Consider the following 25,365-nt stretch of genomic DNA (forward strand, 5'->3'; position numbering starts at 1 on the left):
CTAGAGGGCGCATGTGTCCCTCTAGTCCGATCGTCGCCGGCATCTATAGCAAACAGGAGAACGCGTATATAACGCGTTCCCCTGTTTGGCTTCTCCTGTCGCCATGGCGACGATCAGGATGACGTCATGGACGTCAGCCGATGTCCTGACGTCAGGCACACCCGATCCAGCCCATAGCGCTGCCCGGAACTCATTGATCCGGGCAGCGCAGGGCTCTGGCGGGGGGGCCCTCTTCAGCCGCTGCGTGCGGCCGATCGCCGCAGAGCGGCGGCGATCAAGCTGTGCGCGCGGCTAGCAAAGTGCTGGCTGCACGCACAGCAATTTACAGAATGAAAATCGCCCCACCAGGGGCTGAGATCTCCCCCTGCGCGGCATAGCCCGAGCTCAGCTCGGGCTTACCGCCAGGGAGGTTAAAGTGACAATGAAGCGGAAAAAAAAACTTATGACATAGTTAATTGTATGTGTAGTACAGTTACGAAATAGAACATTAGTAGCAAAAAAAAGAGTCTCTTATTTTTATTTTCAGTTATATTGTTGTTGTTTTATAACATTACATCATTCTCTTATATTTTGAAGTTTAAAAACTACACTCTCCATTTCATGAACTATGAAACAGAGCAGAGCTAATGACACTTTGAACTTCTCTGCAGAGATATGAACTTGTCTTTCACTGTTTCTTTGATGTATAAGTGCTTCAGAAAACAGTGCTGTATTGGACCTAGTTGGTCGGAGAGCTCAGAGAAGCTCTTTTGCATAGATAATAACTGAAGTTTCTTAAAGTGTACCAGAGCTGAAAGTAATTAAAAGTTTTATTCATACCTGGGGCTTCCTCCAGCCTCATGCACACGGATCGCTCCCACGCCGGCGTCCTCGATCCTCTCCGTCTTCTGCACCGGGTCCCGTTACTTCCTCCAGTTGCAGCCAGACTAATGTAAGTGAAGTGCGCTATTTACACCAGTAGGAGGATCCGTCCATCCGCCCCCTTCCCAATCAGAAGCACTTGGCAGGGACCAGGGGGCGTGGAATTGAATAAAAATGACAGGGGCTACAGAGAGCGTGAGTAGCTCCGCCCCCTGCATGTGTAGTTGATGCCAAGATGACATTTGCTCACCAGCCCGCTGACCCTCCGCATGGCACCAGATCAGCGTGCAGCTCCAGGGCTCCACTCCCCACACAGCGGCTGCCGACTCACCACAGAGATAAGAGGGATCTTACAACCTCAGGACGGTGAATGCCTAGTCCCGAGCCTAGTGCCGCCAACAACTCCTCCATGGTCCACCTCCTCAGCCTGGCTCCCTGCCGCATGCCCGATCGGCGATTGGTCCCCTAGGACTCACACACAGATAGACGCAGACTGCCACACCACCTAAGATGCCAGCCCAACCAGAACCAACCACATCTGCCACACGTCAGCAGCAGCAAGTAGTAAGTAACTGCGACTGTGCCTGTGTGTGTGTGTCCTAGTGTGTGTGTTGTGTGCCTCTGCGTGTGTGTGAGTGTCTGTACATGTGTGTGTGTGTGTGCGTGTGTGTTGTGTGCCTCTGCGTGTGTGTGTCTGTACTTATGTGTGTGTGTGTGTGTGTGTGTGTGTGTATTGTGTGCCTCTCTCTGTGCCCGTGTGTGTGTGTGTGTGTGTGTGTGTGTGTGTGTGTGTGTGTGTGTGTGTGTGTGTGTGTGTGTGTGTGTGTGTGTGTGTAGCTAAAGCTTTTCCTCTTTGCCTGTACTAATTGTAAGCTTATCTCTTTTACCTCCAGTATGTACAGTATAAGCTGTTACTCTGCCTTTACTGATAGTAAACTAGCTGCAGCGTGTCAGTGTGCTGATCTCTGCTACCTCTGGTATGTACAGGATAAGCTGTTACTCTGTGCCTGTACTGATAGTAATCTAGCTGCAGCATGCGCTGAACTCTGTTACCTCCACTATGTACAGTATAAACTGTTACTCTGTGTCTGTACTGATAGTAATCTAGCTGTAGCATGCGCTGAACTCTGCTACCTCCAGTATGCACAGTATAAGCTGTTACTCTGTGCCTGTACTGATAGTAATCTAGCTGCAGCATGCGCTGAACTCTGCTACCTCCAGTATGTACAGTATAAGCTGTTACTCTGTGCCTGTAATGATAGTAAACTACCTGCAGCGTGCGATGATCTCTACTACCTCCAGTTTGTACAGTATCAGCTGTTACTCTGTGCTGGTACTGATAGCTGCAGCATGTGATGATCTCTGCTACCTCCAGTATCTTCAGTATAAGCGGTTGATCTGTGCCTGTACTGATAGTAAACTCACTGAAGCGTGTGTGCCATTCATTTTCACCCCAGTGTGTTGTTCATTTCTACTCCAAGTACGTACAGTCTAAGCAGTTACTCTGTGCCTGTACTTGTATTAAACTTGCTGTAGTGTGTGCTGCTCTGTTTCCTCCAGTATATACAGTATAAGGTGTTGCTCTGTGCCTTTACTTGTATGTACAGTATTAGCTATAAAGCCTGGTAGACACATACAATGTCGATTAGCCAATTTTACTACATCTAGGTATTATGAGAGTTCAGCTCTGTTCATAGTATTCAAAGCCCTCATACTACATGGGGGTAGTAAAATTGGTCAGTGTTTGACCATTCAAAAATGTGTGTGTTTGCATCTTTATTCTATGCCTATACTGATCTATCTACTGTTCTATGCCTATACTGTAATCTATCTATTTAAAGGCTAGGGGGCTCCATCCAACATTTTGCTGTGCTAAGCTAAGTCCATGTACATTTAGTCCTGCCCATGACCACGCCCACTCTCGGTGTGACCACACCCATTTTTTTGCTTTGTGCGCCGCTAGTTAAACCCACCTGGTGCCCATGGGTGCCCCAGATCTCCTAGGATCCTAGCACCGCCCCTGCTGGAAAACAATATGAGACTTTTTTCTATGCTACTAATGTTCTATTTCTTAGCTGTCTGACACATACCATTTATTATGTCATAAGTTTATTTTCACTTCACATTCCCTAACATAACAAGTTAGGATGTAATAATTGCCTGAAAAGAGAAGCATTTATACGCATGTGTTTACACACCAGACGGCACCTCAAGTTCTCTGCAGACCAACATAAATTGTCCTGACAACAAGTCAGCAATTTACACTTGTTTTCCCCGTTCCGATAGCATCACAACTGTGGGAAAACAGAGATTGAGAATGGCTAAACTGTGAGAAGATAAGATTGCTTTCCACAATAAATAGCGAATAATAGGCTATAAAATCCATCAATTCACCTACAGAAGAAGGATTACCATCAAAGCAGGGATGCAGGGAAGATAAATTATGAGGGAGCAGTTTAAAGACGCCCTGTAGTGACATAGTAGAATGTATTAAATTATTTAGGATACCCATAACGATTTTACATCAGCATCAGAAGAAACACTTCCTATAGCTATATACAGTATTTCTGGTAGCTCCGCCCTCACACTGATGCTTAGACTAGGCTGATTACCTATGCGGAATCCCCCCCCAGAGCATTCTGGGAGACCAGACATTACTTACACTGGCTTCGAAACTGATTATGCAAACATTTTCTATTTTGTAACGTCTCACTTTGTATTGTATTGATTTATTTTTTCCTCCTTTTCACTAAAGTTCCTCTTTAATACTAATGCCTGAGGAAGGGCACATTTTGACCGAAACTAACTAGTGTTATTGCCTACAAATATAGCTGTCCCCAGTACAGCACTGCCGTAGATCGCAGCGATATACCATGTAAATAGACGGCGAATTTGCCGTCTAACAGTCTCGCTGCTGGGACGCTCATTCAAGCGGAGATCCGCACGCATCAGCGCGCACGATCTCTGGCAAACCCCTCCCCCCCCCAGGACTTAAAGCCAATTGGCGTTTAGCGGTCCTGGAGGTTAAAGGACAACTGAAGTGAGAGGGATATGGAGGCTGCCATATTTACTTCTTTTTAAGCAATACCAGTTGCCTGGCTGTCTTGCTAATCCTCTGCCTCTAATACTTCTAGCCATAGACCTTGAACAAGCTTGCAGCAGATCAGGTGTTTCTGACATGCTTGCTTCAGGTGTTATTCAGACACTACTGCAGCCAAATAAATCAGCATGGCTGCCAGGTAACTGGTATTGTTTAAAAGGAAATAAATATGGCAGTCTCCATTTACCTCTCACTACCGTTGTCCTTTGAGGCCTTGTTCACATTATAAATCGACAGAGCTATCGCAAGTGCTGAGCGATTTATTGAGCGATTTTGAAAGCGCTTTTCTACGCGTTTTCAGAGCATTTTGCGCTTACAAAATAACTTTACTAAGCGCTTTTGTGTAGCAATGTTTTTTTTTCACTTCCTGACATTAGAAGTGAACTCTTTGCCCTGGAAATGATTAAATACAATGTATTTATTCATTGAAAGTGCTTGGGAAATCGTTTTTCAAAGCGCTTTTTCAATCACTCAGCAATTTTCCAATCCTTTCTATTGAATCGCAAACGCTCTGAAATCGGTGCAGGAACCGCGCTTGGATAGAAAGCTCATCGCTCATGTGAGAACACTCACATAGAGCAACATGGCCGAAGCGCTTTTAAGGCGATTTTAAAAATCACCAACGCTTAAAAAAACGAAATCGTTCTCAAGTGTGAACAAGCCCTAATGCTGGGTACACACTATGAGATTTTATGGTCGATTTACTGTCAGATCGATTATTTCAAACATGTCCAATTTGCTTTCCGATTGATTTCCGAGCATTTTCCGATCGATTTCCTATTAAGGTTAGCGGAAATCGATCGAAAAATGCTCGGAAATCGATTGGAAAGCAAATCGGACTGTTGGAAATAATCGATCTGACAGTAAATCGACCATAAAATCTCAGTGTGTACCCAGCATAACTCCTGTCAAAGTGGATCTGTTATGTTGACGGGGAAACTGCAGTTTCTAGACAAATAAAAAAACGGCAAATCCTTTGTGAGATCACGTGTTTTACTGTCTTTGCATGGAGTGCATGAGAACGCATTATATAATGACCCCAATGAATAGCCAGGTCATGATTGTAGATGCAAATAGATGTAAATGTAAATAAATGTATGACCACGTCATAGATGTGCTGCACTCACTAACCACAAATTATCCAGAACACCATATGGAGTGTTTAAAACAGCAATGTCAGAAAAGTATGCAAACCATTACAAGAAAGTATGACACAAAAAGACTGTGTATATGAGAAAACTGCAAACATTCATTTTATCCTAATAAAAAGGCTAAACAAGGTCATTACAGAGAATGAGGGGTGGGAAGTGATGTGGTTTTTAGGCATAGGCAAACCAGGCAGAGGCCTGAGGCTGGTTTCACACTACGAATTGGTGTCAGCATGGCGGTGCTGCACGACTGCCCGCCGCCCCACATTGTACATGCCCCCCCCCCCAAAAAAAAAGCCTTCAGGGAACACCGCGTTAGTACACAGTGTTTCATGTCTGGCATCTGTCCAAACAGGAAGTGATGCACGCTTGCGATCACTTCCTGTTTCGGGTATGCGGAAGTCCATGGAAGTGTATTGTAAAAATATGCTTCCGTATATGTGCGCCAACGTGCTTGAAGAACCCTGCATCGCAATAGACTAGCATGACTTCACAGATCGCCACAGAAGCCACACAGTAACGTAGGTATGCACTAGCGTTAAATCGGGCACTTCCAGCGCAGCGTACCACAACGCGAGAAGTATGAACTTCCCCATAGACTTTCACCGCACCTCCCCAGTGTGAAAGGCCCTAAAGTGACACCTAGAAGAGGGGGCACTACAGAGCTCATTTTAACACTGTGTTCTATTGAATTCTTACACACCACAGACTGATCCCATAAGGTATAAATGGTTGTTTTATAACCCAAGTAAGCCCTGCTAGCTAGACTAATCACTAGAACAGCATAACAATGATTTAGTGGTGCTAATTAAGCTGTAATTGACTATTTGTTGACTATTTGTTGTAAATCTACTAGATTTCCAGGACAATATTCTGACCTGTTGAGACCCAGGATGTATCTAATCAATACACCCTCATAACAGTTATTAGCAGGGTTTGTTTTGTGCAGTGGGTTTTGGCCAGTGAGGTGTACCTGGCCTGGTAACAATTTGTGTCTCCTTTATAAACTTAAGGTGGCCACATACCATGCAATCTGACTGTACAATCAATCACCAATTTTACCACTTTCATCCTATATAATAATTACACTGTGTCTCTGCATCCTGTCCCTGTGTGTGTGTGTGCCCATGCGTTTGCGCTACTGCACATTTGCTGCATGGACAGCCGTTGGGACAGGAGCAGGACGGGCCAGGGGGCCGGACGGGTGGGCGCACGCGCATGCACGCTGAAATGTGGCGGCGGTGACAGACCTGGAGCCCATTTTTAAATGGGCTTAGGCCCCTTTTACACGTAATCAGTTGCTCTGAGTTATAACTGAGGCTAGGTTCACAGTGGGACGTTGCGTTACTATGCCACTTTAAGGTGGCAACGTGAATTGTAATGCAGCGCACTTGGATTCACAGTAGTTCACGTTGTTGACACGTTGCGTTAGAACTGTTGACGTCATTTGCGCGCGTCTTTAAAGTCGCACATTACTGACTATAAATAGGTTTTTTACAAATATAATTAGTTAGTGGTTTTGAAGGCCTGTGATCATCATGGAGGATGAGGGGCCTGATTCACAAAGCGGTGCTAACAGTTAGCACCCTGGTGAAAAGCCCTTTATCACTAGAGATGTCGTGAACCTCCGATTTTTGGTTCGCGAACCGGGTTCGCGAACTTCCGCAGAAGGTTCGGTTCGCGGAAAAATTCGCGAACCGCAATAGACTTCAATGGGGAGGCGAACTTTGAAACGGGAATCCGTTATGGAGGGCAAGTCTGCCATTGTCACCGCGGGGAATGAAGGTTGGATTGCGGCCCGAAGTGGGAGCCTGCTGAGACCCATGCTGTAGCTGCCCTGACCGTGCTTTGCAGACCAGGCATCTGTGGTCAGATGGACCCTTGAGCCAGCGGAAGACAAACCAAGTCGAAAGCATTTGCCAAGAATGTTTTACGGAGGGCAAGTTTTTTTGCCCTTTTTTTAATTTTTTTGAAAATGATAGATGGTTGTATTTTTAAATTGTTTGAAAGTTTAGATGGTTGTATTTTTAAATTGTTTGAAAGTTTAGATGGTTGTATTTTTAAATTGTTTGAAAGTTTAGATGGTTGTATTTTTAAATTGTTTAAAAGTGTATCCATTCTTCCTCCCCCCAGCCACGAACAATACCATGGGAACGTGGAGCAGCAGAAGCCCCCTGTGACGGCTGCCACGGTTGCTCTCCGCTGCTTGTCTTTTGAGGGGTGCTTCTTTTCCTCAGGTGTTCTTGCCATAGCTGTTTGTGCCTTCTCTCCAGGTGCCTTCGTAAAGCACTTGTCCCTACGTGACAGTTGGCCTTTCCACGGCTCAATTTTTGCTGGCAGAGACAACAGATGGCTTTGCTCCGATCTGAGACACACACGTGAAAAAATTTCCAAACCGCTGAGCCCCCCTGGGGTGATGGCGCTACGGTGGCATCAGCAGCAGCTGACATTGAAGGGCATGTGTGCTCCCTGGCCATAGCTGGCGATACATGGCACCGGACACTGCCCCCAGCTGTTTCTGAGGACGAGCTCCCTCTGCTTCTATCATGGAGTCGTCCCCTCCTACTCCTCTCTGACTCCTCCTCTGAACTGTCCCCCTGGTCATCTCCTCTACCGGGAACATATGTGGTATCCGTATAATCGTCATCATAATCCTCCTGGCCAGCTGCGCTTTCATCAGACACCTCCTCAAGTGCACCAACTTCAGGTGGTCCACCATCATTCCCATCCACACACGTTACGTCCATACTATCGCCACCTAACTCAGACGTATGAGGTGGTGTACCTGCGCCTTCTTGTTGTTGTTGCAGTAGTGGCTGGGAATCAGTGATTTCACCACCACCACCAAATAACTCCTGCGAAGTGTCAAATGCAGCGGATGTGGTGCTTGTTGTAGCGCTGGTGGCTGCGGGAGATGAGGTGTTCTGTGTTAAATACTCAATCACCTCCTCACGATTTTGGGAAGTGATGGCACGTTCCTTCTTCTGAGCACTGTATTTTGGGGCAGGTCCGCATGAAATCACAGCAACACCACCTCGCACAGCCACAGACCTGCCGGTGCCTGGTGGCCTTCCTCTGGGTCTGCCTCTACCTCTTCCTCTACCTGGTTTGTCCATTTTGTCCATCTCTGGGGTATGCTAGCTATATGCAGTGAGGTGGGTTCTCACTCAACACAACAGGTAGTTAGATGCAGTGAGGTGGCCAGGTGGGTTCACACTCAACACAACAGGTAGTTAGATGCAGTGAGCTGGGTTCACTCAACAGTAAAGGTACTTAAGATGCAGTGAGGTGGGTTCTCACTCAACACAACAGGTAGTTAGATGCAGTGAGGTGGCCAGGTGGGTTCACACTCAACACAACAGGTAGTTAGATGCAGTGAGCTGGGTTCACTCAACAGTAAAGGTACTTAAGATGCAGTGAGGTGGGTTCTCACTCAACACAACAGGTAGTTAGATGCAGTGAGGTGGCCAGGTGGGTTCACACTCAACACAACAGGTAGTTAGATGCAGTGAGCTGGGTTCACTCAACAGTAAAGGTACTTAAGATGCAGTGAGGTGGGTTCTCACTCAACACAACAGGTAGTTAGATGCAGTGAGGTGGCCAGGTGGGTTCACACTCAACACAACAGGTAGTTAGATGCAGTGAGCTGGGTTCACTCAACAGTAAAGGTACTTAAGATGCAGTGAGGTGGGTTCTCACTCAACACAACAGGTAGTTAGATGCAGTGAGGTGGCCAGGTGGGTTCACACTCAACACAACAGGTAGTTAGATGCAGTGAGCTGGGTTCACTCAACAGTAAAGGTACTTAAGATGCAGTGAGGTGGGTTCTCACTCAACACAACAGGTAGTTAGATGCAGTGAGGTGGCCAGGTGGGTTCACACTCAACACAACAGGTAGTTAGATGCAGTGAGCTGGGTTCACTCAACAGTAAAGGTACTTAAGATGCAGTGAGGTGGGTTCTCACTCAACACAACAGGTAGTTAGATGCAGTGAGGTGGCCAGGTGGGTTCACACTCAACACAACAGGTAGTTAGATGCAGTGAGCTGGGTTCACTCAACAGTAAAGATACTTAAGATGCAGTGAGGTGGGTTCTCACTCAACACAACAGGTAGTTAGATGCAGTGAGGTGGCCAGGTGGGTTCACACTCAACACAACAGGTAATTAGATGCAGTGAGCTGGGTTCACTCAACAGTAAAGGTTCTTAAGATGCAGTGAGGTGGGTTCTCACTCAACACAACAGGTAGTTAGATGCAGTGAGGTGGCCAGGTGGGTTCACACTCAACACAACAGGTAATTAGATGCAGTGAGCTGGGTTCACTCAACACAAGGCTAGGTATATGCAGTGATGAGGTGGGTTAAGTAAACACAACAGGTACTGGGTAGCAGTGGCGTCCCTACCATGGGGCGGCCAGGAGCGCTCAGCTCCGGGTGTCAGCTCCAGGGGGGGTGTCATCAAGGCCTCCCCAGAAGCCTTGATGACACAGGAGGGGAAGCAGCGCTGAAGGAGGGGTGGCAGCGTCGGCGGGGAGGGGGGAAATACCCCCCCACATCCCCCTCACCTGGGTCCCCTCCTTCGGTGCTTCCCCTCCAAGGGCAGAACAGGCACTGACAGGGCGGCTGATAGCCGCCCTCAGTTTACCCGAGCAGGGCTACGGGAAGATGGCCGCCGAAGCCCGCACTGGAGACAAAAATAGACGGCAAGATGGCCGCCGACGCCATCTTGCCGTCTATTTTTGTCTCCAGTGCGGGCTTCGGTGGCCATCTTCCCGTAGCCCTGCACTGATGACGCAGCAGGAGACGGCGCGGGACATTCAAGAGGAGCTGCGGAGGCTGCCTGGGATTCGGAAGAGAGGTTTCATCTGCAGGTAAGTGAATGGTTTTTTTTTCTTTTACAGGTGCACCGGCCCGGCCACCCACCGCTGCTGCCCACCTACCCACCGCTGCTGCCCACCACCTACCCACCTACCCACCACTGCTGCCCACCTACCCACCAGGCTACCCACCGCTACTGCCCACCTACCCACCAGGCTACCCAGCAGGCTACCCACCGCTGCTGCCCACCTACCCACCACTGCTGCCCACCTACCCACCAGGCTACCCAGCAGGCTACCCACCACTGCTGCCCACCTACCCACCACTGCTGCCCACCTACCCACCAGGCTACCCAGCAGGCTACCCACCACTGCTGCCCACCTACCCACCACTGCTGCCCACCTACCCACCACTGCTGCCCACCTACCCACCAGGCTACCCAGCAGGCTGCCCATCTACCCACCACTGCTGCCTACCTACCCACCAGGCTACCCAGCAGGCTACCCACCACTGCTGCCCACCTACCCACCACTGCTGCCCACCTACCCACCACTGCTGCCCACCTACCCACCAGGCTACCCACCACTGCTGCCCACCTACCCACCACTGCTGCCCACCTACCCACCAGGCTACCCAGCAGGCTGCCCATCTACCCACCACTCCTGCCTACCTACCCACCAGGCTACCCAGCAGGCTACCCACCACTGCTGCCCACCTATCCACCACTGCTGCCCACCTATCCACCACTGCTGCCCACCTACCCACCACTGCTGCCCACCTACCCACCAGGCTACCCACCACTGCTGCCCACCTACCCACCACTGCTGCCCACCTACCCACCAGGCTACCCAGCAGGCTGCCCACCTGCCCACCTACCCACCGCTGCTGCCCACCTACCCACCGCTGCAGCCCACCTACCCACCACTGCTGCCCTCCTACCCACCAGGCTACCCAGCAGGCTGCCCATCTACCCACCAGGCTACCCACCACTGCTGCCCACCTACCCACCACTGCTGCCCACCTACGCACCACTGCTGCCCACCTACCCACCACTGCTGCCCAGCAGGCTGCCCACCTACCCACCAGGCTACCCACCACTGCTGCCCACCTACCCACCACTGCTGCCCACCTACCCACCACTGCTACCCAGCAGGCTGCCCACCTACCCAGCAGGCTGCCCACCTACCCACCACTGCTACCCAGCAGGCTGCCCACCTACCCACCACTGCTACCCAGCAAGCTGCCCACCTACCCACCACTGCTGCCCCCCTACCCATCAGGCTACCCACCATGCTACCCACCTACCCACCACTGCTGCCCACCTACCCACCAGGCTACTCAGCAGGCTGCCCACCTACCCACCACTGCTGCCCCCCTACCCACCACTGCTACCCAGCAGGCTGCCCACCTACCCACTAGGCAATCAGGCTGCTCACCCTTAACCACCTACCCACCAGGCTATCAGCTTGCCAACACTCAAATCTGCTACCGATATTGTGTATTTTGTGGTCAGATCTGCTACCGACATTGTGTATTTTGTGGTCAGATTAACTGCCGACATTGTGTATTTTGTGGTCAGTTTAACTACCGTCATTGTGTATTTTGTGGTCAGTTTAACTACCGTCATTGTGTATTTTGTGGTCAGTTTAACTACCGATATTGTGTATTTTGTGGTCAGTTTAACTACCGATATTGTGTATTTTGTGGTGAAATCTGGTGCTGACATTGTGTATGTTCTGGTCAAATCTACCGCAAGATTAAATGATTTTTTTCTGGTCAAATCTGCCGACATGATAGAATGTATTTTCTTGTGAAATCTGCTCACATAACGTGTAATGTCTGGTGAAATGTTCTCGCATTACGTGTATTTTATGTTGAAAGCTTCTGACATTTTGTGTATTTTCTGGAGAAAAGCTGCGCAATGATGTGAATTTTCTGGAGAAAGGTTGACTAAAAAACTTGGGTGCACTTTTAAATTAGCTCCGCCCCATCCGGTCATAGCCACGCCCATTTTTTCGCCGCTTCGCGCGCCGCAGGTGGCGGACCGTGGGTGGGGGGGGTGTCTTTCAATACCTAGCACCGGGTGTCAAATGCCCTAGGTACGCCACTGCTGGGTAGTTAGATGCAGTGAGCTGGGTTCACTCAACAGTAAAGGTACTTAAGATGCAGTGAGGTGGGTTCTCACTCAACACAACAGGTAGTTAGATGCAGTGAGGTGGCCAGGTGGGTTCACACTCAACACAACAGGTAGTTAGATGCAGTGAGCTGGGTTCACTCAACAGTAAAGGTACTTAAGATGCAGTGAGGTGGGTTCTCACTCAACACAACAGGTAGTTAGATGCAGTGAGGTGGCCAGGTGGGTTCACACTCAACACAACAGGTAATTAGATGCAGTGAGCTGGGTTCACTCAACAGTAAAGGTACTTAAGATGCAGTGAGGTGGGTTCTCACTCAACACAACAGGTAGTTAGATGCAGTGAGGTGGCCAGGTGCGTTCACACTCAACACAACAGGTAGTTAGATGCAGTGAGCTGGGTTCACTCAACACAAGGCTAGGTATATGCAGTGATGAGGTGGGTTAAGTAAACACAACAGGTACTGGGTAGTTAGATGCAGTGAGCTGGGTTCACTGAACAGTATACAGTAAAGGTACTTAAGATGCAGTGAGGTGGGTTCTCACTCAACACAACAGGTAGTTAGATGCAGTGAGGTGGCCAGGTGGGTTCACACTCAACACAACAGGTAGTTAGATGCAGTGAGCTGGGTTCACTCAACAGTAAAGGTACTTAAGATGCAGTGAGGTGGGTTCTCACTCAACACAACAGGTAGTTAGATGCAGTGAGGTGGCCAGGTGGGTTCACACTCAACACAGCAGGTAGTTAGATGCAGTGAGCTGGGTTCACTCAACAGTAAAGGTACTTAAGATGCAGTGAGGTGGGTTCTCACTCAACACAACAGGTAGTTAGATGCAGTGAGGTGGCCAGGTGGGTTCACACTCAACACAACAGGTAGTTAGATGCAGTGAGCTGGGTTCACTCAACAGTAAAGGTACTTAAGATGCAGTGAGGTGGGTTCTCACTCAACACAACAGGTAGTTAGATGCAGTGAGGTGGCCAGGTGGGTTCACACTCAACACAACAGGTAGTTAGATGCAGTGAGCTGGGTTCACTCAACAGTAAAGGTACTTAAGATGCAGTGAGGTGGGTTCTCACTCAACACAACAGGTAGTTAGATGCAGTGAGGTGGCCAGGTGGGTTCACACTCAACACAACAGGTAGTTAGATGCAGTGAGCTGGGTTCACTCAACAGTAAAGATACTTAAGATGCAGTGAGGTGGGTTCTCACTCAACACAACAGGTAGTTAGATGCAGTGAGGTGGCCAGGTGGGTTCACACTCAACACAACAGGTAATTAGATGCAGTGAGCTGGGTTCACTCAACAGTAAAGGTTCTTAAGATGCAGTGAGGTGGGTTCTCACTCAACACAACAGGTAGTTAGATGCAGTGAGGTGGCCAGGTGGGTTCACACTCAACACAACAGGTAATTAGATGCAGTGAGCTGGGTTCACTCAACACAAGGCTAGGTATATGCAGTGATGAGGTGGGTTAAGTAAACACAACAGGTACTGGGTAGTTAGATGCAGTGAGCTGGGTTCACTCAACAGTAAAGGTACTTAAGATGCAGTGAGGTGGGTTCTCACTCAACACAACAGGTAGTTAGATGCAGTGAGGTGGCCAGGTGGGTTCACACTCAACACAACAGGTAGTTAGATGCAGTGAGCTGGGTTCACTCAACAGTAAAGGTACTTAAGATGCAGTGAGGTGGGTTCTCACTCAACACAACAGGTAGTTAGATGCAGTGAGGTGGCCAGGTGGGTTCACACTCAACACAACAGGTAATTAGATGCAGTGAGCTGGGTTCACTCAACAGTAAAGGTACTTAAGATGCAGTGAGGTGGGTTCTCACTCAACACAACAGGTAGTTAGATGCAGTGAGGTGGCCAGGTGCGTTCACACTCAACACAACAGGTAGTTAGATGGAGTGAGCTGGGTTCACTCAACACAAGGCTAGGTATATGCAGTGATGAGGTGGGTTAAGTAAACACAACAGGTACTGGGTAGTTAGATGCAGTGAGCTGGGTTCACTGAACAGTATACAGTAAAGGTACTTAAGATGCAGTGAGGTGGGTTCTCACTCAACACAACAGGTAGTTAGATGCAGTGAGGTGGCCAGGTGGGTTCACACTCAACACAACAGGTAGTTAGATGCAGTGAGCTGGGTTCACTCAACAGTAAAGGTACTTAAGATGCAGTGAGGTAGGTTCTCACTCAACACAACAGGTAGTTAGATGCAGTGAGGTGGCCAGGTGGGTTCACACTCAACACAACAGGTAGTTAGATGCAGTGAGCTGGGTTCACTCAACACAACGCTAGGTATATGCAGTGATGATGTGGGTTAAGTAAACACAACAGGTACTGGGTAGTTAGATGCAGTGAGCTGGGTTCACTGAACAGTATACAGTAAAGGTACTTAAGATGCAGTGAGGTGGGTTCTCACTCAACACAACAGGTAGTTAGACTTAGATGCAGTGAGCTGGGTTCACTCAACACAACGCTAGGTATATGCAGTGATGAGGTGGGTTAAGTAAACACAACAGGTACTGGGTAGTTAGATGCAGTGAGCTGGGTTCACTCAACACAAAGCTAGGTATATGCAGTGATGAGGTGGGTTAAGTAAACACAACAGGTACTGGGGTATATGCAGTACTGGGTAGTACAATGTGCAGCTCCCTGTCACACACAGGCAGTCAGTCAGTCACTGAATGTGCTGGGCTGCTGGCAGTGGCACACACACTATCAATTAGCAAGGCTGTGCATGCAACAAAAGTGTCAGAAAAAAAAAATGTACAGATTGAGCTCTGAAAAGAGCTGTTGCTGGGTGCTTTAAAAGCAATATTAATCAGTCAGGAACAAGCAAAGCAGCCTAGAACCTAACTAATCTGTCCCTAAGAGAAAAAGTCTGCAGCAGCTGTCCCTTTCCTCTCTCTAGCAGGCACACGAGTGACTGTAATGGCCGCCGGAGGCTGCCTTATATAAGGGGGGGTGGGGCTCCAGGGCTTACTGTAGCCTGAATGGCTACAATGTGCCTGCTGACTGTGATGCAGAGGGTCAAAGTTGACCTTCATAGTGCACTATGGGGCGAATCGAACTTCCGGAAAAGTTCGCCTGGCGCAGGCGAACGCGAACCCCCAATGTTCGCCTGGAACCGTTCGCCGGCGAACCGTTCGGTACACCTCTATTTATCACGCCTAAACTCAATTTAGGCATGATAAGTTTAAGTGTGATAAGTTTAGGTGTGATAAGTTTAGGCATGATAAGTTTAGGTGTGATAAGTTTAGGCATGATAAGTTTAAAGAGACACTGAAGCGGAAAAAAATTATGATATTATGATTTGTATGTGTAGTACAGCTAAGAAATAATACATAAAGATCAGATACATCAGTCTAATTGTTTCCAGTACAGGAAGAGTTAAGAAACTCCAGTTGTTATCTCTATGCAAAAAAGCAATTAAGCTCTGCGACTTGGAGAGGGCTGTTATCTGACTTTTATTATCTCAAGTGTTATTCAACTATTTACTTTTCCTCTGCCAGAGGAGAGTTCATTAGTTCACAGACTGCTCTGAAAGAATCATTTTGAATGCAGAGTGTTGTGTAATCTGCACATTTAAGAGAATGATGCAATGTTAGAAAAAACACTATATACCTGAAAATAAAAATATGAGAATATTTTCTTTGCTGCTAAACTTCTAGTAATTATTCATAGTACACAACCAATTCATTATATCATATTTTTTTTTCCGCTTCAGTATCTCTTTAAGCACCAACTGCGTTAGCACCGCAATGCACAGCTGATCAAAAGTTTTGCGCTAGCAAAGTCTGGTGCACTTCGCATAGAGTTTAATGGCGCTGCTTTGCGTGCGGGACTTTGCACGCTATCTACACTTTTTTAAACTTAGCATGCCTAAACTTATCACACCTAAACTTATCACGCCTAAACTGGCTTTTCACCAGCATGGTGCAATGGTTATCACGCCTAAAGTCTCTAACTGGGTTAGCACCGCTTTGTGAATCGAGCCCGAGGAGTTTGTGTTTGGTGGTGGTACATTGTTATTTTTTATACACCTTTTGCGGCGTCGCCGTAGGAGGCGAAGGAGATACTGGGTGCATCCCCTTCTTACTTTGCGTCCAGAGAGGGGGCATTATGAATCTTTGTTTCCAGATTTATTAGCTCATCCTGAAAAGTTTTACAATTACACCAGGATGTCAGTTGAGAGGTAAAAAGTTTAATTATAATGTTAGTGATTTATGACTTATGTGTTTGTTTCAAGTACCAATGGTATTTTTTTTTTGTTTTAGTTTTCAAAAATTATTGGCTATAGTTGGTGCAGATCTTGAAAAGCGTCCCATTAATTTTAGGTCTGTGATATCAGCTGAGGAAAAGCTGTTGTTAACTTTGCGGTATGTACTGTTATATGTGTGTTTTTGATTTTGTGTGTTGTCTTGTTGTTTTGTAATTAATTTATTCTTTTTTATTTTAGATATCTTGCTACAGGACAATCCTTTGCTTCATTGCATTATAGTTTTCGGCTAGGTAAGTCTACCATCTCTTACATAGTAAGAGATACCTGCCGAGCAATATGGCTGCGTCTTGCACCTATTTTTTTTACAGCCTCCTGACCGTGCCAAGTGGGAGGAGATAGCTGAGGCTTTTTGGCAGAATGCAAAGTTTCCCAATTGTTTAGGTGCCATAGATGGCAAGCATGTTCGGCTTGTTATGCCTCCACATAGTGGCAGTCGTTTTTATAACTATAAGAAGTTTTATTCTATAGTTTTGATGGCAATTGCAGATAGCAACTCAAATTTCATTTATGTTGATGTTGGATCTTATGGTAGTTCCAGTGATGCCTTTGTTTTTTCCCATACCAATTTTTACCATAAAATGCAGTCTGGAGATTTGGATGTACCCCCGCCACAACCTTGGCCTGGAACCCCTGGTCCTCCTCATCCATACACCTTTGTGGCTGATGAGGCTTTTGGTTTGAGCACGCATGTTATGCGTCCATATTCATCAAGAACAATTACCCCAACAAGGACAATATTTAATTTTCGTTTGTCTCGTGCTCGACAAGCAGTGGAGTGTGCATTTGTCATTTTAGCCAGTAAGTGGCGTATTTTGCACACTCCAATAAATTTGAGTTTGCACAATGCTATGGCTGTGGTTAAGGCAGCTTGTGTGTTGCATAATTTTGTTAGACACCACGAAGGAGCTAGGCCTGATGACTTGATCGGTCTATGATGCGTGGTGTGGTGCACAATCCACCTAGGGGAGACCTTGATTCCCTAGTTGTTCGCAATGCTTTGACACATTATTTTTTTTAATACTGGGAGAGTGATTTGGCAGCCGAATTTATAACTCACATTAGTTTTTTTTTTTTTTTTACATGTATCTTTGGTTAGTGTAGAGTCCCCTCTATGAGATTGGCCTTGTCGTTGGCAGAGGGGCTTAACCACATTCCTTTGCATATGTGGGACTAACAATCTCTCATTGCATGTTAAAACAATGTTTACTTGAATTTTCACTATTGGGTAAGGCTATGGGTTTACATGTGCAGAATCCTTTTCCGCCCAGTAGATATCTACTGAGTTGTATGTACAAATGCAGTTGTGTAACGCACAGCGTTAGTTACTCCCATTGCAGTGCAAACCAATTTTAATTTCCGGTTTTGTGAAAAACACCCATTCCGCCAAGGTTACAAACCTAGAATAACATTGTTTGTTTATGGTTTAATCAATACAATGTGTCTACTGTCAATAAAGGAAATCATTACACTGACAATGATGTTGCATCACATACATAACTGCAATGTTTATTGTATGTTTCCATTAATGTAAAAAAATAAAATTGTTTCCACTGATGTAATCGAAATCATGTATTATATTCATCAGATATTACATTGTTGTCACAGGAGCCCTAGTGGCTGACCGCACTTAGCCTTCTAAACGGTGCCAGCGCACAGATCGTGCGAACTCTGGTCGCAGTCAATGCGCAGGAACCGTTAAGAATTAGCCGCAGAAAACTCAGAAGGGAGCCTGTGAGACACGGGTGATTACAACGTCACCCACTGGTTCAGAGTAAACTGCCACCACCGCGGTTACCATGGGACCGTGGAGCCCACTAACTGACTGACTAGTCCTGCGAATAAAACGGTTAAACACACGGTATTCTGTCTAGCCAACAACAAACAAACAGTAGCGTATTTTCAGAGACCCGGGATCAGTTCTGCGTGTGCTGATAAGCAGGGTAGCGGACAGTGAATGACTTGGAGAAAGTCGTTTATTCACGCAATATAAATAATTAATATATACAGACAATTATTAAAAGCAACAATTATTAAAACAGTAATAGCCAGTATAAAAAAAATAAAAGAAGGGAGAAAAATACTTAGTTCCTGGAAAGATGTCCTTTTTGTGGGAAAAACAGAGTTCTGGGTTTCAATCAAAGTTCAGAGTTCAGACCAGGTGGATGCCAGCATATCCTCAAGCTGGCACCGATGAGTTCAAGATGTTTTCAGGGTGGAGGACACTGAGTTTGGGTCCTCTGCCATTCTTATGCCCCTGATTCAGTAGGAGGGAGTGAGGGCGGGGAGCCACACACCCCCTTAGAAGATGAGATGAGCCCTCCGGGGCGTGGCTTGACGCTGCAACATGATGGCCGCTTAATCCCGAGCTCCTGTATATCACCCGTCCGAAGCTTCTGTTCCAGCACTCCCCAGTAGCCTTTTTATGGCGACGAAGAGTTCCCGGCGTCAGCTAACTACTACCGCCGAACAGGGAACTACCCAGCACCGGATTGGCAAGACGGTCCCGGAGTTATTCCACTCCCAACAACTCCGCGCTCAAAGCTCCAAGATGGCGCCGACCAAAGACACTCTGCCTCCGCAAGCCGCGGCTGAAAGCTCCTCACACACTGGGTTGAAGGTTAGTGATGCTCGACAAATCGCCCCTACGCTAGCGGACATCCACGCTATGGCGGAGGATATAAAGGCTTACTTCCAAACAGCCATAACTGAGATGAGAAGTGATATGGCAGCCATTGGCGAGCGACTCCACACCCTGGAAGCAACTGACATAAAGCGAACGGCCCAAGTGCAATACTTACGGCGTACTACGGCTGATCATACTGGTTGGCTCACAGACCACTCCCGACAACTTGAGGATTTAGACAACCGGGGACGCAGGAACAACATACGGATCAAAGGCCTTCCAGAATCCGTGTCACCAGAGCGCATAACGGAGGCCTTGTCAGCCATCTTTAATGACCTGTTAGATCGCCAGGCAGATACGCAGATCGAGTTCGTACGAGCCCACAGGGCCCTCAAGCCACGGGGCATGGATTCTGACCTGCCGAGAGATGTCATTTGCTGCCTGGCCTCTTTTCCTCTAAAGGAAAACATAATGAAGGCTGCTAGATCTCAAGAGGCTATATTATTTAATGAGAAACCTATTCATTTATACCAGGACTTATCAGCCATCACTTTAGCCAAACGCAGGGCCTTGAAACCTCTATTAAATGCTCTCAAAGATAAGGGGCTATCCTACCGCTGGCGATTTCCCTTTGCACTAACTGTACAACAAGGAGGTAAAATCCATACATTGAGAAGCGCAAAAGGCCTAGGAGATTTCTGCTCGGATTTGGACATTTCACCTCCACCTCTTCCTGACTGGGATGGCAATCCGTCAGTCTGGGAGGCCAACGCCAGCAGATTACAGAAGACGAGGAAGCAAGCAAGCAACGATGATAATGGAGATCTCACTCTTCCCATCCCGGACCCCACTCCACGGAAGAGACCCTCTACCTCTAGAGAGTCTCAGGCCTCTTCGGATGAAGATTGAGCCCCTGTTTTACAGAACAGTGTTTACTTCCCCTGAGACTTCACCGATCTATGCTACATAACATGGGTGTAGCTCCGTGAGTAACTTCTCTACTTTAAAATGTTTGGGCTCCTTTTCCTCTCTGAATGTTGAAGGAGACTTTCCGGGTTGTGCAGATTCCCTGCCTTTAGTTTTTTGATATCGTTTTTCTTTTAATATTTAACTCACAGTACCTCAGAAGATACCCTTGGAGGAGATTGAGCCCAGAGATGAGCCCTCCACTTGTCCTGGGGACTAGAAATCATATCTACCCATATATGGGCTCTATCTCACAGAACCGTACAGGTCAGGGCAGATTTATTAACATTTTCAGGTCTGTCTCGATTTACCCAGCGCCCTGATACCAGACATGAGGGGTGGGACCCCTGTGGTATCATCAGGGCACTTTCAAACTGCCTAACTGGCAGTCCTTACCTCAGAATGTTCTGAAACTTCCTCAGAACCAGCACCGGGGCTCATGCTACACTTCCCCCACGTTTGGCGAAGCTGCCATCTCAGGAACCCCAGAAATATGACAGATCTGGGAAGTTATGGATATGCTATGAGACTCAGGTTATTCCCAGGCAAAGGCTCTTTGAAGTTTGGGGCAGCCAGCTAGGTGTCACCTCCCCTGCTGGGAGGGAGCCAGCGGGTCTGGTTTTTCCCCCAACTAGATTGCTTCTGCCATGGTGCTTGTCACCTTATACCTGATGGATGGGCCATCAGCACAGCTTGAAGCCAGGGACTCTCCGGGGCAGATTAGGCTCACGCTCATTAGCATATCAAAAGAGCCATCCAGCATTTGGGCTGGTGCTCTCTCTCTGCTGAGAAAAGACTGCAGACCTCCTACACAATCAACCCAGATTCTATCGATCTGAAGCGCAATCGATGCAGGGAATCGAGTGCGATCGCTTTTTCTTCACGGGCGGTTACAGGACGCGCCTGCGGCCCCGCAACCGTCCGTGACAATTGTCATACACAAACTAAATTAAATGTAAATCATACATTTGTTGTTTATTGTTGGAACACAACATATCGCACATCACAGTTCAGTAGATTCTATGTTGATGACCAAAATTGAGCATGTTCAACCTCACAATCTTTGTGGTATGTGATTGGTTGAGTGTACTGTGTATTTGTTGTTTGTGGAGGTATTTCACTGTATGTGTGTTGAATAAGTGTGTGTTGGTCTGTTGTGTTTTCATCATTTGATGCAGGAATGGGTGGGCCATAGCGTGTGTTTAATTGCGTATATGTTAGTGTTTGTGGTCTGTAATTACACATTGTTGTTGTATGCATAGGTACTGGTGCATGGTAAGTAGATGTTGGTGGTGGGTATGTAGAGCTGTGCACTTGAGTAGAAATCAGTGGAGGTTGATATGAATGTTGTGGAGGTTGAGAGGAATGTTGTGGAGGTTGAGAGGAATGTTGTGGAGGTTGAGAGGAATGGTGGTGAGGGTGAGAGGAAGCCATTGTGCTATCATCGTTTGCAATGTTTTGGGGCCAATGCTGTTGGTTATCTGTGTTGTTTTGTTTGTTTTGATATGATATAATGACATCAATAATGTCTTTTGTTACATATGGCAAAAGGTGTTCTTGAACTCCATCCAGAAATGGAACTAATCCATTACAAATTTTTTGTCTGGGTGTCATCTGGCTTTGACTTTGTTTCTATCGATTCATAAGTTCTTCAAATGCAGACATCATACTAAGATCCATTTGTCGCATAGCAGAAGTAGTTTCCCTACTATATCGTTTATGATGTGATGGTTGTTCTGTAGTATTAGATGTTGTGTTATCTGATTGTTGTGTTTCCTGACACATATCCGAATCCGTTGTATGACACCTGATGTCAGCATTGTTTTCGGGTGTGTTTTTTTCTGGGAAAATGCTATCCTCAGTCCTGAATAATAGACAATACATTAAATAATAATCAGGTGAAATATAAATTCTTACATTTAATGCAAGTCGACCATGAAAAATACTTACTCTCTCCCTTCGAAGCATGGCTGTAAGAATTCTAAATTCATAGAGTGGCAATATGTGTTTGTGCTGGATGTTCCTGCACCACTACGTTCGGATGCCTTCTGTTTTTCAAGTGCTCGTTTATCGTTATCACGTAGTGAACGCCATCGTTCTCTTATGTCCCAAACTGAAATGAAATAATGGTGGTGCAATCATTAGTGTCCTGTGAAATAAATGATCCAAAAATAAAAAAATAAAAACATTTCCGATATACTTAGAACAATAAAGTGGCATAGCGAGTAACACATATGTAGGTCAATACGATATACTGTGACCATTTCACTTTAATGACAACAATGCCACTATATAGTGGCATACAGCGCTACCAATAGCACACATCATGTGATGTAAAATACCCACAATTCTATGGAAAGCACCCACAATCCAAGTCAACTGTATCTGAAGTGCGCACTTCCTGTGGGAGAGTACAGACGGGGAAGGTGCAGCCAGCAGCAAAATGCCGAAGGCAAAATTCTCCGACCAGGAGAAGGAATTCATAGCTAAGGTATGACTATAATGACGCAACACACACACCAATAATATACTATACACCCAGGTGTTTGCATTACAACCATCTTTGTAATGTTAGATATATAATTATAGTACACATGAAGATTATGTTAAGGCGGACATGTTGACTGATGGTGTTTAACTTTTTTATACCCTATACAGATGATGCTGCGTCACAACTATGACATCGTTGCGGACACGATTCCAAAAGCAGCATATAATGCTTACCATACAGGACCATTTCCTGCAGACCAACCACAAATACCACCCCATTACAACCATTAAAAAGAGGTGGATCGACATGAAAAGGCGCGAGGGAGAGTGGCTCATTGAGAAAAAAAAAGAAGTGGAAGAAGGTAGGTGATGCGCACTTACACAATACATGCACAGAAGTTGACCCAAGTAGCTTATACATTAAAACAGATTTATTGCCCATTGTATGTGTTTATATTCCAGAAATCCGAGAAGAACACCGAAGGAAACTCGGAGTTCTAGACCAAGGCACATCCACACCCCATACTCCGGAAATGGCAAACACACCACCACCACAAATAGAGGACACAGGTTCCGAAGGAGAAAGTACCATTTGCTTTTCACCCATACCACTGATGCCTATGACATCTGCAAATGACTACTCTTGCGAGATAAATACACTGGACAGCACTTTCACATGGGAAGTGTCTCCAAACAACACAGACAATGAGGCCGAAAGCGAGCACATACAAGATGGCAGCAACACCCAACACAACGACGAGGAAACGGCCGATCAGTCACACATAGGACAACCACAGGTGATGGAAACACAACAGCCATTAACACAGACAACGATTGGCAACAATATTGCCGGCCAATTACAGCAACAGATGGATGAACAATTGTCTCGTAAGTTCCCTAGGCAATAAATAACAACATATGCCAATAAGTGTGTATGCACAAAACATATTATAATGTACATTGATTACTACTCACTTTTTTCACAGATGTCACTTCGAACACAGAAGTCCAATTTAAATTTGTGGTGGACATGTTAAAAGGCATTATGGTCTGCCTTCAGGACATTCAGCAGCAGCTAGAGGCCATGGCTGCACAAAGACATTAATTTTTTATAATTTTACTGTACCCATTTTATATAGTTACTTTTATGGTTGTTATTTGTTTTATTTTTTAATAAAGTTACTTGAAAAAAAAAGACAAAAAAATAAAAAATATCAAACAGAAAAGAATGCACCATCAGTAATATCAATGGCGCTAATGGTATGCGGCCGTAAGGTCGCATAGACTACATGACCATTTCTATTAAATAGTACATCATGCCACTATAAAGTGGCATAGTCATTAGTATGTTTTAAAAAAAAAACAAAAAACTTACTTTTACGAGGTTTATCGCTTTCACTGGGCCAGTCTTCATAAAAGGATGATGTTATTTTCTCCCTCACAACACGACTGGCCCCATTATCTTGATACTTGGGGTGTTGTTTGTCATACAGTTGTGGGTATGATTGCACCCTTGCTATTAAATCGTCCACATCAAACAAAAAACGCTTTCTACGCCCACGACCACGGCCACCAGCAGCACCACGTTTGCCACGACCAACCATTATTAACACCACATAAACAAACACACTCATTTTACCTTTATAGGTGGAGTTAACCACATAATCAAACACACATGGAGTTAACATATTCATATGCCTCCCCTAATTACGTAAATTAACAACTATATGGTGTGCACCTTCAACAGAAGGATCAAAAATTTGATGTGTGCATGCGTCTTTAAGTAAACCGAAAACCGATGTATGGGTTAATTAAATACAACAACCCATTCTCAAGACGGATGTGTCACTTACACACACAAAATACACTTATACTGAGCATGCGCTAAGACTGCAACGCACATAATAACGTGATGAACGCACTGCATGCAGTACTTTCACTTAACGTGCCACGTTACACTTCAACGCAACGTCTGCACTGTGAACACACTAATGCTTTTGCATTGCAGAGCGTTATTGAGCGTTGTAAAAATCTTTAACGTGCGACATTAACGTCCCACTGTGAACTTACCCTGAAAGAAAACTGATTTTCAAAGTAATGCCCATTTTTTCCTATGGCACAGTTCACACTTAACGCGTTTTAACTGAAATCTTCATCCCACTGCACTGCTACGGAAAAGACACATACAAACGCGCACTAACGTGTACTAACACACACTAATGCATAGTGGGAGACATGGCAGCGCTTTCAAGCAACCTCATACCTGAATGATTTAACTGCAATGGTGAGCAGAGCTCCAGAAACTGGACTAAATTACACACCCAGCATACACTGCAGGCAAAGAGAGGGAGGGGGAATTAGTGATTAAGCTGCATCAGTGGGCAGAGCTCCAGAAACTGGACTATATTACACACCCTGCATCACTATAGACCAAGGGGGGGTGTTAGCTTCAGTGATAATTAGTGCACAAATTATGACCTAATAGACTTCCCCACGGCGGTGACGTACCCCCTTGGGGAAGACCTACCTCTAACCTAGCAATAAAAACATAATTCCTCGTGCTGCTATTCATAAATGGTATACACATTTCATAAGACAAACAAAACAGAAAAATGATAAGCGCTCAAGGATGCACCTGAATTGTAAGCCATCAGCGGCAATGCAGAGCCCCCTAGGGCTGAATACATGCCTCTAATGCAAAGCATGCTTTGCATTAGAGGCATGTATTCAGCCCTAGGGGGCTCTGCATTGCCGCTGATGGCTTACAATTCAGGTGCATCCTTGAGCGCTTATCATTTTTCTGTTTTGTTTGTCTTATGAAATGTGTATACCATTTATGAATAGCAGCACGAGGAATTATGTTTTTATTGCTAGGTTAGAGGTAGGTCTTCCCCAAGGGGGTACGTCACCGCCGTGGGGAAGTCTATTAGGTCATAATTTGT

This window comes from Hyperolius riggenbachi, chromosome 9 (assembly GCF_040937935.1).
Source record: "Hyperolius riggenbachi isolate aHypRig1 chromosome 9, aHypRig1.pri, whole genome shotgun sequence".
Lineage (NCBI taxonomy): Eukaryota > Metazoa > Chordata > Amphibia > Anura > Hyperoliidae > Hyperolius > Hyperolius riggenbachi.